A 12695-nucleotide genomic window follows, 5' to 3' on the forward strand; every position below is an offset into this window, starting at 1 on the left:
TCAAATTAGTTTATTTTTATCATTTTTACTATTTTTAAATAATTGTTTAATCCTATGACAGTTCATTTTCTGATTCTAAATCTGCAAAAAAAAAAAAAGTTCTAGTAGCTGTAGAAAACCAGGAAAACAAATATGAGGCAGTGAATTTCCTAATCTTCACATCAGTTGAAGAGAAATAAAACATTTTTTGTAGTAGCATTAATAACTGTTTCCTTTGAAGATAATAGCTGACGGGGGAATCTCCCCTCCTTCCCTTCCCCTCACACCCCCTTCTTCTCTCCCATTTTCATCTGCTGAAACAAAAACACATGCTTTTATGCTGATCCAAACTGAATCCCAGCTGCTTGGAAACTCGGAACAGTTCCAAATTTTGCTCAGCTTCCCTAATTAAACTCGTTCAACCTAGAGAAGCATCCCGATGGAAAACAGTTGTGGCTTTACTCAAGGTTAACATTCTTTTAACCTTTTTCAGAGCCAGTTATCTTGTTCTACTGGCCTCCACATTTTCAGCAAGGTCCTACTAGCACTGATGGATTACTCCAGCAAAGTCTCTTCTGGTTAAAAGGTTTTGAAAGACACCCAAGGGGAGAAATAGCATTAAAGCAGAGATTTATCTATTTATTGCCAGGCAGAGACTCCCTCAGAAAGTATATCAAAGGTAGTTCACACATTCTTACACATGACATAGGACAAATTTTTTTTTCATGACACTTGAATCAAGACAAACATAAATTATCTAATATGATTTCTATTTTCCAATTATTAGGCAATTGTCACTTCAGGATGCTTGCAGAAGAATGAAAAAGTTGAAATGTATGTATGTTCCTTTAGGTACAACTACCCTAGGCAGAGCCTCTCTTCAGATTCTACTCAAGAAAAATCTTAAATATCTGTGGGAGAAACACTGCATTCTAACACAGAACAGTACTACTATAGAATGAAAAACAAAAATCAGAATAAACTGCCTGTAGCTGTTAAGCAAGACTTTAACTATTATACAATTTATGTTTCTTAGTCTTAATAAAAATAGTGATGACTTGACAATCTGAAATACAGTACATGCACCTAAACAGAGAACTTCTGTAACTGTATCACCATCCAGACTTTGCAACAAAATATAACAATTACTAGATTTCATTTGATCAACAAAGCATTTCTCAGTAAGACTTTTGTTACGCAAATCAAACTCCATGTGAAATCAGAAAATGTTCCCACTCATTTCAATAAGAGATGGAATGGATCCTTTATTATGACTTTATCCTGTTATAGGTCTGTGAGCTCATATTGCACTGCAATAATCCATAACGCAGCCAAAGAATAACTATAATTCACTTATTTTCTATAAGTCTTAACGGTAATGCTCTTGAATGAAAACATAAACATGAAATACTTCTCCCCTCAGAGTTAATAATAAGAACTCTCTCTTGAAACTGGGCTGGAAGAACTCCAGACAGAAATCAAAGATATAGGTCTCCCATAGCTTACAAAGATCGTTAAAAATAGCATGCTGCCTGTAGCCAGTGTCATACAACTAACTGCTCTCAGTTCAATGAGCAGGTCAGTGGATGACGCAGGGACAGTCTGGTTTCTATAACAATGCAGCTTATCAGCTCTGTCTGTCCCAGCTTCTACAGACAGGGCTGTTAAGCCTCGGAAAAAAAGCACGTAAAATATTTCAAACCAACACTATTTTCATCCAGATGGAGACCTAAGTTTTCAAGTGTTCCATACACACATTTATTCAAACAAAAGAAAAATGTTTTCTCCTTAGGAAGGGTGGTGATTTCAAAATGTAAAAAGCCTTCCGCTAAACAGCACATTCATTTTTACCCTTTCTTGATGTTTACATAATAAGCAACTAAAGAAACAAATATAAAACCAGGATCAGTTTCACAGAGCTGTACGGATTGTCTTACTAGTCCTATTGATAATTTGAAGGAAGTTTTAGATATCTAGTGCACAGTGTCCAAAGTATTATGTGAATTAGAAAGAATTACTAAATGCAGACTATAATAACTCCAAGCTGTCATGAATATCAATTCCTTATTCACTACAGGGGCTTGCAAATATCACAACAATCTCACCAAATTGACAGAAAAACTCTATTGAGACTATGTATGCATTTCATTGTCATGATGAAATGAAACAGCACTTGTGATGGTCTACAGAGACCTTCTCTTACCTTGTATGAAAACTGCACCAAAATACTGGAATAAACTTTTATGTCAACTATTTACTTTAGCATCAAAACTAGTTTAAAATAATAGAAGTGTGGAAACCCACAAAACCAAAAACAACTCCACAGCTATTTGCTATAATTAAGATATATTCTAAGCATTTTTAGCTCTTTCATTTGTCAAGATCAATTCCCATCTTATTAGTGATAGTAAATATTATTTGCTGTTCAGTATAAATAGAAAACTTTTGTCCGTAATGAACTAATAGTACTCATTTGTACACTGCTTTTTTGCTCAGTTTCTAAACATGAGTTTAGACAAACAATTTCATGTTATAATGCAATATTCTGATTTTCTTTTAATTCTTAAACCATTTGTCCACGCATGTTTATTTTACGAGATAATTTCGTTCAACACTGATAATTACCCAAGTTTCCTACGTAGTTCTGCTAGGTAGGTAGGCATGTTCTGATTCTCACATTTGCAATAGCATTTTCATAAACAAGTCCTTCAGTATTGCAGTCCCACCATCAGCAGCAGAAGAAAAACAAATTCATCCATATTTGGGAATTCCATATCTTTTCTCTTTCCTGCTGAAATATATATCATAGGATATGTCATGTGAGTTAATAAAACAACAGGTTTTTCTACAGCAATCAGATTTCTAAGGGCTTTACTCCTTACCTGTTAATGTGCACACCTATCAGAAAGACTGCTGCAGTTGACATGAATAGTCTCAGGAGAGACTGGATGATATTTCACATGAAGCAGCTCCAGGGATCTTGCAAGGAACTACAACAAAATAATTAGTTTTCTTCTGTTTTATGTTAGTCCTTACTATGACAAACTAATGAAATACTTGAAACAAATGAAGTACTATCTTATCAACTTCCATCTTACTTTTCAAAAAAAAGGAAGATTTTTCTGTTGTTGTTAGAAACTTGTATATCAGATCCTATGCACAATAATTGTATTTTCCAATGGGTTGGCTTTGTGGAGGAAAAAAATAAAGAAATAAAATAAAAAGAATTTTAAAATAATTTTAAAATTAAACCTAAAGCAAATGTAGTTCTCAAATATAGTTGTTATAAAGTGACAAAGGAACTGCAGACAAAATATTCAATTGAAATTCAATCACGTACTGCAGGTTCTCTTGTCCCCATCAGTTTCTTCTATGAATTCACATCCACAGGTAGTAAAGCAGTTTACCTGTTAATAATAAGAATGAGCTGTAAAGGCACATGTTGCATTTCCTAACAGTTGTTAAATTCATTTAAAAAATGTAAATGCTAGCTCTGCAAAAAAAGGATACATGGAAATCAGGTCAGTTTTTGCAATGAAATCTATGACAGATATGTAAAGCAGCTGAAAGTTATTTGTGATGCTTTAAGGTTCCGAACTTTTTCCTTAGATATGTTTTTAAGAGAGATTTCCCAGGAACATTTCCCAAAAATGACAAAATAATTTGAAGTATGGTATCATAAGATGTTTCAAGACAATATCACGTCACCATATGATGACACGATGGAAAAAAACAAAAAAAAAATACAGTAAAGAAGGAAAGTTGACATTACTCAACAAAAACATCAAATTTTTCAAGCAGATTTCTTGGAAATAATATGTATATCAGTCCGTATGGAGAAAGCTTACCTATGTCAAGCTCTCTAGAAATCTAGAAGTAAAAATGCTGGTGGCACTTTGTTCAGGCCAGTGAAGATCTCCTGAAATCTGATGCAGCAGAATTGCTCAGACCTGAGAAAAAAAAGATCTACATAAAAATGTGGAAAGTAAGGAAAATTTGACAGTAAGTCTCACTTAAAAAAATTATGATAAAATTAAATAAATAAATTCTTTATCCACTACCTTCAGTAAAAGCAAGTCAACAAGGCACCCACAGCTCTTCAATAAAGTTGTCAGATGTAAGAAAGAAGTTATGGCCTTTCCAGAATCAGGTACTGCAGTTCCGGGAAGAATTAAGAGATATATTCTGCAGTTACTGAATTTTCTTTCATCTTGTATGTCTTCATCTGTGCTCAGAACAAAAGAATTAGTCAAAACACCAAGCGTAAACAGTTTTTCCTATATTTGTCCACAGCAACATCACCTGAAAAGACCATGGGAAGTGTGAAACTGTAAACTGACAAGGAAGAAATATACTTCAGAAAACTAGTGAAAACAGAAAACTATGAGATCTTTAAACACTCATCATTTTCCAACTGCTGAACATTTTGAACACTGCCTGGACCATAGCTCTTAGAAAAGCAGAACAAGTATGTCTATTAGGAAGTATTCTGGATTTCAATTGGCCTCAATTCACAAAGCAAGTTTTTAAACATAGACTTCAGGTTAAGTACCTTTACAACCCTAGTGAGTGGTTAACAGCTTGATTCCAGGGGTGGTGTGCAGGATCATAAATTCCTATTTTGTGTTGTTTGACTAAAACAATGATGTCCAAGTCCTTAATAAGCAAGAAACATTCTACATGTTTTTGCTGCTGTTTTGGTTTTGTTTGTTGTATGCATGTATAAATGCAATTTCGCAATTCAGCCGCAATTTTTCACAGCCATAAAATAAATATCCTGAAGAGTGTACCAATGGGAAAGTAAGGTACTGGTAGTTACTTGAATCCAATTAAGACTTATAATTACCAACCAAATTTAATAATATTTTTTATAATTGTTGTCTAAGTTTTAACCCCATAAACTAAGGGGGTTAATTAGCGGACTGACAACTGGAGTAAGAGAAGACCTGTCAAACATCAGCATTTTATAGGAGCAATGATTATATTACATTAAATGCCAGAAAATTTTCTGAAATTAGTGCCAGAGAGACACTTCTAATAAAATCAAAGCAAGTCCCAGTCCAATAAACTGTAATTTTTAGAGTTTAATGTACATTTTTTGCATATATTTTAGCAATTTATTCTGTTTCCCCTGCATATAAAGTCTTCAGATATTAGCAGAAACAAAAATCTCAATGGCCCAATGCTCATGTGCCTTTGTACAAAGTAATTTAAAGGAACAGGACTTACAGCCCACTACACTGCAATTAATGTAATTTAATCTCTTTCTCTGGAGATATTCAAGACCTGTCTGGATGCTTTCCTTTGCAATCTACTATAGAGAACCAGCTTTAGCAGAGGGTTGGACTAGGTGATCCCTAGAGGTCCCTTCCAACTCTCACGATTCTGTGACTCTGCAAGAGAAAGACTTTTCTTAAAAGCTGTTCTTGTGTGTGTGCTTATGTTTACATTTGGCTTGGGGATAAGACTCAGCAGTCACAAAGCATTAAAAATATGCACACTTTTCCAAGAAATAAATGTTTCCATCATGAAAGCATAAGTATTCATAGACTTCGTATTTGAAGCATTAGCACGTTTATGTACTTATTTTTAAAAAGATTGTTTTATTTAACATAACATTATGCCTGAAGTTTGAGTGGATTTTTCTCCTCCAGCATTTAGAATGCATATATATTATATATATATATAATACATATTATTATTGAATATATAATATTCAGTAATAGACCAACTTATAAAGACATCTGTTTATTAAAATAGGTTAGAGTCACAGAACCCACAGAGTTGGAAGGGACCTCTGAAGGCCATCTAGTCCAACTCCCCTGCAATGAACAGGGACATCCCCAGCTAGATCAGGTTGCCCACGGCCACATCCAAACTTACCTTGAAATAGCATATGAATAACACATGAAAACGTAATAACAAACTATAGTTTAATCAAGATGACAGACTGTTGCAGCAAGAAAGTTTATTATGGATAGCTCTGACAACCAGCTAATACTGTATCACTTATTTTAATCAGAAGATCTGAAAAACAGCCAGAACATACACATATAGTTAAATTCATCTTCTTTCTCTCAAAAAGCAGATATTTTGTTGTTATTTCCATTCTCATTTTTGTCAAAACAGAATAAGTGACTTATGCACATAATTCTCACTCAAAATCTCCAAGAACTTTTAATGCAGAAAGTTACCTGACATTCAAGGAAGAAATTGTTTTGTGGAATTCCTAACAATAGGACACAGTCTGATCCCTTTTGGAAGACCAGATGCTCAGTTCTTACTCTGAACAACATCAATATTCAGTGTTGTTAGTCTCACAATAAGTCTTACAGCAGTTACACTGTAGCTCAACACTGTGAAACAGTGAGAGAAAGTCTAAGTTCATAAATTCAGAGGTAAGGTAATCCATTTAGCTGTGGAAGATTCCTTGTCTGGACTAACTATATTCAGTTAGAATAAAGAATTGTCATTTGATTCTTCTTCATCATAGTCTGCTAATACTACCAGGAAAACAATCTACAGTGAGTCTGTTTCCTTCCTCTGAATAATTTCAGCATGGGAATATTTCATGCTTTCAGAATCCAAAACATTTTTTTGGAGTAGAAAAATGTAAGTGCTTGCAAATTTGATGTGCTTTCACTTCATCCCCATTATTTATTTTAACTTCATCAATAATGATCAGAGCTATAATACCAAAAATTGAGTTCTCAGCTACAACTGTACATGAAAAAGCACAGTTTGTTTGCTAGCAAAACAGCAGCATTTTTAAAATCCATACTAGAAACAAGAAAGGGGGAAGGAAAATAATACTGGTTTCATAATAAAATGGATTTAAGTTAAACCCATAAGAAGCCTCATTTCTACTGACAATTTTTTGTACCATTTCAGAGATCAGGGCTGAATGCAAGTTTTTATGCTGGATTATTTGTAAAGCTGACAATGTCACAAAACTAGTCTACTCAGAACTGTTAGCATTAAAAATAAGCACTCCACAAACAAAACCAAGTACATAAGTCAATCCTCTGGCAAAAAAGCGACTTCCAAAACGCAGTAAAAATAAGAAAAAATAGAACAACAACAACAAAAAAAGAAAATAGAAGGAAATTGCTTATACACAAAGAGAAACAACCACTGAAGCCCACACAGTTTCCAGCCACACTTTCATATACAGTTTTGCACACCATAAACACAGAGTGGCTTGAGTCAGAAGGGACCTCAAGGATCATCAAGTTCCCACCCCCCTTGCCACAGGCAGGCTTGTTAGCCACTAGATCAAGTACTAGATTAGACTGCCCAAGTCCCATCCAACTTCCAGAGATGGGACACCCACAACCTCTCTGCTCAGCCTCTTGCAGCACCTCACCACTCTCTCAGTAAAAAACATCCCGCTAACATCTAACCTAGATCTCCCTTCTTTTAGTTTAAAACCATTCCTCTTTGTCCTATCACTATCTACTCATATGAAAAGTCAATTTCCCTCATGTTTATAAACTCCCCTTAAATATTGGAAGGCCACAGTGAGGTCTCCCTGCAGCCTTCTCCAGGCTGAACAATTCCAGTTCCTTCAGCCTATATTCATTCATAGGACAGGTGCTTCAGCTGCTAGATCATCTTCACAGCCCTCCTCTGGACTCTCTCCACACGTATATTCTTCAGACTACTGAAGACTACACATTATATTGCAAAATTAATTTATAGAATTATGAAGGTAGGAAAAGACTTCTAAGATCTAGAGCAACCATCAACCCATTACCTCCATGCCCACTACACCATGACCCTCAGTGCCACATCTTCATATTCTATTAACATCAAAGGAAAAAAAATATCTGATGTTTCCATGAATAGACAATAGATCAAGAAGAGTTCCATTGTTTTCACTAGCAAGTATCTTCAAGTCAGACAACACCAAATCATCAACTGCCACACTAAATCAGCAAGTATAAAGTCAATAAATATAAAGATGTTATAATTGTGAAATAAACAAGAGATTTTGGCAAAGCAGTTTATAATAACAAAAAGAGAATAGATAGAGTGCTTACAAGCGTCCTGGGCTTGGTGCAAAACTCCAGAGGAGAAATCTCCAGAAGAGATCCTTTCCCATTGGTAGTCAGCTCTTAAATGGGTCTAGGAGCCAGGCCTCCAGCAGCACAGGTGAATTGCTCCCTTCAGGTAATCAATCAGAGGTTCAGGCCATGATTCAGCAGTTCCCATAATTGGTTTTTAGATTATTATTATACTGCAGTTCTTCAGTTATTAGAACAATGATAGAATATATGCCAGCTGAAAAACATTTTGCCAATTAAGTGTGTGGTTTTGTCTCTAAGCTAGCTGTATTGACAACAAAAAAAGAGTAATAGCTTTTGTAAGGAACAAGAAACAGGGGGCTGTTTCATAGCTAATGGTAATTGGAACTTTGTAGAAATGAAGTGGTATTTTCTAATGTGATCCTATTTTTAATTTACAGTGTAGAACAAAGATACGCAGTATGCTTTGGCTATTGATATTCTTTTTCCTTCAGAGGATGTGGGTCAAATACAGCATTTTTGGAAAATCACATTATTTTGGTGTACTACTCAGAGTTAAGTATTGAGTTTAGAAAATGAACTTGAGACACTTAATATTGAAAATGACAATTTATCGACCGTAGCGCAAACGTACCAAGAGAGTAATTTAATAGCCTTCTGGCCATTAAACATGCAGGAGGTCAAATTGCATGAATGGCTGCTCAGACCTTTAAGTAAACAAAATACATGAAACTCCCTGAAATGTTAAGATCTTGCCTGATACATATTTTCTTCTGAATTTACAAGACACCAGAGGTATCAAGATGTATCTTCTTTCCTGGAATGAGTCTATATGTCACTGGAAGAACTCAAATGAACTTTGGAAACTCTGCAACTTTAGGCTGACCATTTTAAGATAAGAGTCAAGGGAGTCCACTACCTGTTATCTGCAATAAATTGTGAATAGATTTATGGCATTGGCCTTATGAGAAATAATGGCACACTGGCAAATCAGTGACATGATTTTGCAAGGTGCTAAGGCTGTTGGTCTGAGACCAAAAAAGCATTCCATTAGCTACAGAGCTTAAAGCTGAAGGTAGATCTTGTTAGGATCTTGTTAGGCAAGCAGTTACTTAAAAGCTAGATTTTCCTTAAGAGTTCTTGATTTGACTCAAAGGTATTCACCTCCCATTAAACATCAAGGAAAAAAAAAAAGCATTTAAAAAGCTGAGCAGTAGATCTACTACCAAATTCTCTTGAAAAACATGAGTCTTCTTAAAAAGGTAGGATCACTGAAACTAAGGCAGGAGTTTAAAAAAAATAAATAAATAAAATAGATAATAACAGCCTCTAAACTGTGTACTGATTTTATAAGTGCACTAGAGAAAGGAGAGGTGAGGATGTGAAATGACAAACAAAAATCATAACAACTTCTTAAAAAAGGACATGTACATTTAGCTGTTTCTCTCCAAAGAAAGTAGAAACAGAGGAAAAGAAAAGAAGGGCTACTAGGAAAGTAACTCTTGTTACTTTCCAGAGTAACAGGACCCTGCTCAGTCAGAATGCTCATGTACTGCAGATCCATATATCTAACTTCATTTTTCAAACCAAGTAAGTATTTCTAATATGGAGATATCTGAAGGCTTTTTTCTTTTTTTTCCCCACCTTAACAGAATTAACTTTGATAGGTCAAGTAAATATATAAATAATAAGTAATTATAACTTAAATTAAAAGGAGAAAAAAAGAAGAATGTTTTTATAGTCAGCTGTGAGCAAAATTCAACAACACTACTTTGCTATTTGAACCGCTTGCAATGAATGTCTAAATAGACAGGAAAAAAAAGCTCCCATATTTTTTCAGGTTTTTTATGGTCCAGTATATTCCAATAGTACTGTTCTAGTTGTTTAAAGAAGTAAACCCAGATTACATATGCTTTAATGTTTAATCCCAAATCACGTCCACTTACAAATGAACCGAAGTAAATACATTTAGTGTTTCACATGAGCCAAAGCAGTGTCAAATCAATTTTGTCCCTTCTGATTTCTGCCTTTGACTGCAGAATTATTACAAACTGCCTTGAGGCATACCTTTCCTTTTAATAACATGCAGAAAATACAAACCTTCAAGTGTAGTTACTATTCAGTACTACATAGTAAAAAAGAAGAAACACGTAGTTATTAAAATGTCAGACATTAAAACATGCACAAATCAGAAGAAAGCTCATAAATTCTGTGCATCAGCCAAAGTTTACAAATTCGGGATGAGTTCCAAGAGACAGAACATCTAAATGTCAAGGACCAACTGACAACCATCTGCAAGTATAAACAAGAACAACAACAACGAAGGAAATCAAGGATGTCATCTACAACGTAGCACAACTCCAAGCATATCTCACAGCAGAGGCTCTGAATAGAAGAGGAGATTAATTGTGGACACGGTACTAAAAAGTAGTTCATTTGCCTGATAAGATTAAACAATTAAAACAGCTTAACTCTTTTAAAAAGGAGCATATTCAGCAAAGCTATTTGGAGTGTATATATTAATAATCACATAAGGAATTTCTTACCTAAAGCAGCATTTTTGAGCAGTACAGACTTAAACATCCATACATTGCCACATACAATGTGTGAAGGAATTAGTGTTTAAGCAATCCTTTAAGTCAGCATGAATAGTTTTGAATGAATTATCACTATTCAAAAATAAATAAAACTGACAGAGTCTGACTCAAGGGCAGTGATGGAAAGAATATTTGTCATAAGGGAAATGAAACATGCAATAATGAGTTTATGGGCTAAAAATTCACATCTACGAATGAGAACGAACCCAGTTGTTTACATTACCCCCAAAGATAATAATTATACATGAACATTAATGATCTCCCATAACATACCTCTTCATACTAGATTTCATCTATCTGAACCAACATACACCATTTATTATTTTCAGTAGATACACAAAATTCTTTATTTTATAGAGGCAGCCACTTATTCGTACCTTACTCATATACTTATAATCAGGAAACAGAATAACGAATATTCAAGTGTTTTTCTATCTTTCTCCATTTCTTCTGTGTTTTAGGCCAATACCAGTGCATTGTGCAGTACCCACAAATACCAGTACTCTTACATATATAAAAAAACATTTATGACTGTAGGGGGCCATCTAAATAAATAAATAAAAACAAATAATTTCCACAATTTGCCCTGATGTATTCACTTATTTTAATGGATGACTTGCAGAGTAGACTCTTCCTCTTAAAAACTCTCCCTGTTGTATCTTAGAGAATACTACAGATAAATGATGGCCTGATGACAGGGCTAAAGAAAGAAAAGTGTATGAAATACAGTGATGATAAAAGTCAGTACTTTTGGCTCACCTGGTTATTGATTATTGGTACTCATTATCAGTAAGTTACGTAGGACAGAAAACTTCTATTCATTTTCTACTATTTTATTACCTAAAAACGTTGTAATTATAATTGGGTAAAAAAGATCTGGATATGACAGTTGACGTAAAACTGAGATCTTCCCCAGTATCTGAGCAAGAAGCAAGGAAAAAAAGGTTGTAGTACAAATACTGTACAAGTCTTCATTATTTGGATGATAAACTTGATCAATAAGAGATATTTATTCTGCATGCATTGTGAGACTGCCCCTTCCAACCCTGGCCATTCTGTGAATCAGTGAGATTTCCCCAAATATCACTACAAACTGAATAGTAAAATTCATTTTTCTTTCAAAGCATCGCAAAAATTCTTACTTCTCAATAGTTAATAAACTCCATGGTAAAGTGATTATGATTTTTTTTCTAATTTTTTCAAGTATAATAATTGCGCATTTATAACCATATGGAAGAAAAAAAAGCACATGTGGTTAGAATTCCACTCTTAATAAAGCTGTCAGCCTGTCTTTCAAAGGTCACATCACCAGTAAGAAACACCAGACAGCAGAGAAAGTCATTGCACATATCAGCCATCTTGTCAAAATAATGACAAAATCACAATATGTCTGTATTGTTGTAACTATTACTCCTTATTAGTATTACTGAATGTTTTTAAGTACAGCCAGTCACCATCCCATTTTCTTCTTTACTACATTTTCATAGATGGAACTGAGAAAAAGCAAACCTTCACCTCCATTTAATATTTTTCTGCTTCTTAGCAGACAGATCAGCTGTTACGCACAAGCTACACTTAAAACACAAAAATAACTGCACAGAGTAGATTCAAAGCCAGTACAATTATGTTAGTCTAAAGCAGCAGGCACCACAGCTTTAAGACTACTAAAGCTGTTCCAATAGTCAGAAAAACTGTCAAAACAGAACATCCTCTTGTTACACTTGGTGTTACAGCTGGAAAGATTATTGAGGTGAAAATAGGAAAACAAACAAGAAACAAAGAGCTCGTCTGTAACCAAAGATCCACGTTTGCAGGAAAGACTCCACAGAGGAGAAATCTCCAGAAAGAGATCCTCCCCCAGTGGCAGTCAGCCCTTAAATGGGGTCTAAGGGAGGTGCAGCCAGGCTCCATCCCTTCCGTCCACACAGCTGAATTGCCTTCACCTGTGTTCCCATGGCTGACAGTTAGAAAGGATGGAAGTCATATTACTCAGATTAAATGAGCAGAAGAGGAAAAAAACAAAAAAAGTAATGAAGTGCAAATTTAGGCTGTATTTCACAAGCATCTTTTCCCAAACTAAGACATACTGAAA

At 34.7% G+C, this 12695-nt stretch overlaps 1 long non-coding RNA gene across 2 annotated transcripts; it reads right to left on the bottom strand.

Moving 5' to 3' along the window:
* Positions 1–641: 641 nt before the first annotated feature.
* Positions 642–8081, bottom strand: LOC125691997 (uncharacterized). Of its 2 annotated transcripts, none has more exons than XR_007376394.1 (6): positions 8022–8081; positions 4041–4204; positions 3828–3929; positions 3320–3386; positions 2862–2969; positions 642–2767 (listed from the first exon to the last, which is right to left on the bottom strand). It is a non-coding gene; the product is annotated as an uncharacterized LOC125691997 (long non-coding RNA). The 2 variants fall into 2 exon arrangements; XR_007376393.1 differs by having other exon boundaries at positions 642–2770.
* Positions 8082–12695: the final 4614 nt, after the last annotated feature.

The sequence above is a fragment of the Lagopus muta genome, chromosome 4 (assembly GCF_023343835.1).
Source record: "Lagopus muta isolate bLagMut1 chromosome 4, bLagMut1 primary, whole genome shotgun sequence".
Classification (NCBI taxonomy): domain Eukaryota; kingdom Metazoa; phylum Chordata; class Aves; order Galliformes; family Phasianidae; genus Lagopus; species Lagopus muta.